The following is a 1,987-nucleotide window of genomic DNA, read 5'->3' as shown; positions in this document are numbered from 1 at the left end:
TGAGTTAGAGAAAGGACCAAAGGAGCTGAAGGGTTTGCAGCCCCTTAGGATGAACAACAATTTGAACTAACTAGTACCCTCAGAGCTCCCAGGGACTCAACCACCAACCAAGGAGTACACATGGTAGGACTGATTGCTCTGGCAGTGTGTGTATAGTAGAAGATTGCAAAGTCGGTTATCAATAGGAGGAGAGGCCCTTGGCCCTGTGAAGGTTCTGTGCCCCAGTGTAGGGGAATGCCAGGGCCAATAAGTGGGAGAGGGTGTAGTGGCATGCAGGGGGAAGGGGGAAGCAACAGGGGTTTATTCTTGTTTGGTTTTGTTTTGTATTTTAGGGGAAACTGGGAAAAAAAGAAATCATGTGACATGTAAATAAAGAAAATATCTAATAAAAAAAGGTTTCTACAGAAAAAAAAGGTTGGAGGGGAGCTGCAACTGGAAGAACAAGTAGGGAGAAGGGAAGAGGAGGGGAGGGAGGAAGTATGGGTAGAGACAGACAAATTTAGTGGTATTTGAAGGATAGTTTGAAAATCTAATTCAATAGAAGCTTCATAAAATATATACATATTTGGAAGGGATCTAAATAAAGTTGCCAAATAATAGGGGAGACAAGGCCCTGATTACCCATCTCTTGGCAACAAACCATTCTATATCTATAATGGGATATATCAATGGAGTTGATGGCAACACTTCCAAACAAACTAAGCTGTTCTTAAAACTATGTGTTGCTCTTGATGAGCTGATGATGGCAAGGTTCCAGCAACACAGAAATGTTGAGCTGGTGCCTATGAAGAAGTTCTTCACTATGTTCCAGTGTCTTTGGTATAGGAAGGCATTCTGTATACTACCAAAAGAAAAATGTAAGTATTGACTGCAAACACAAACCATATTATCTTCAGTGGTGTTCTACCTATAGAGAAGAAGTAGCACAAAGCTTATAGAAGTAACCAATCAATATCTGAATTGACTTAAATTCCACCCCATGAGATAGAATAAATACTACACACAGCTTGGGTGAGCAAGAACTGAGACTAGATATTCCAGGGATCTATGAGAAAACCAAATCCTACTGTAATTACACACACACACACACACACACACACACACACACACACACTAAAATGACTCCTAATAGTGTTCTGCTATACCCATAGATAAATACCTTGCTCAGCTATCATCAAGAAATGTCTTCCTCAAAAATCTGATAGATGGGGGCTCCAATGAGCTGTTTTATAAATACTTTAGATTAGGTACAGTTATACAGAAAGTCGAGTTCGTTTGAAATCTTCAAAAAAAAGTTCCTGTTATTCCTCAAATGGTGCTTGTTATGGTTTAACATTTCTGTTAAATGCGTGCATTGAATTACTTGTTATCCAAGCGTAGCAGGTGCTCCTTACCATTTATCGTCAAGGACTTTAACTGTCCGTCTTCTTCAACTTCTACTCTTTCTTGACCGTTCTCCACAATTCTCTTTGTAGTGATTTTTTTTTGCCGTTAACTATCTTAGTTGAAGTTGATATTGATTTGAAGTTGCCCATTCCACTACCGCCAAATGACGCTGAAGAGAATGAAGTGAGGCCCCCATGACCTAGTGACCCGAATGGAGTAAAGCCTGTATCAAAAGCAGGAAATCCACTTCCAAAAGAAGGAAATCCACTGAAGGCAGAGAAAAAGGAGCCGGCACCTCGGCTTCTACTTCCTCGGGGACCCCTTCGGTTTCCAAAAAAGTCATCAAATGGGTCTTCAAAGAAGTCAAATGAAAACGGGTCCCTTCCACCAAAAAATTCCCTGAAGACATCATCTGGGTTCCGGAATGTGAAGCCAAACTCAAATGGACTGTCAAAATGACTTCCACCTCCTCCTCCACCACCATTTAATCCTTCTTTGCCATATTTGTTTGTCATAGATGTCCCGCTTTTTAGCATCCGATAACACTTCATATGCCTCAGCTACTTGTTTGAATTTCCGCTCTGCTTCTTCTTTATTTTCG

The 1,987-nt window shown here is 40.8% G+C and overlaps 1 pseudogene across 1 annotated transcript; it reads right to left on the bottom strand.

Annotated features, from left to right (window-relative positions):
- Positions 1-1,202: 1,202 nt before the first annotated feature.
- LOC116071423 lies at positions 1,203-1,980 on the bottom strand (annotated as a pseudogene). The gene has a single exon (XR_004110889.1). The product of XR_004110889.1 is annotated as a dnaJ homolog subfamily B member 6-like (transcript).
- Between the last annotated feature and the right edge of the window lie 7 nt (positions 1,981-1,987).

The sequence above is a fragment of the Mastomys coucha genome, unplaced genomic scaffold (assembly GCF_008632895.1).
Source record: "Mastomys coucha isolate ucsf_1 unplaced genomic scaffold, UCSF_Mcou_1 pScaffold22, whole genome shotgun sequence".
NCBI lineage: Eukaryota > Metazoa > Chordata > Mammalia > Rodentia > Muridae > Mastomys > Mastomys coucha.
This window is presented reverse-complemented; position numbering and strand designations above follow the sequence as displayed.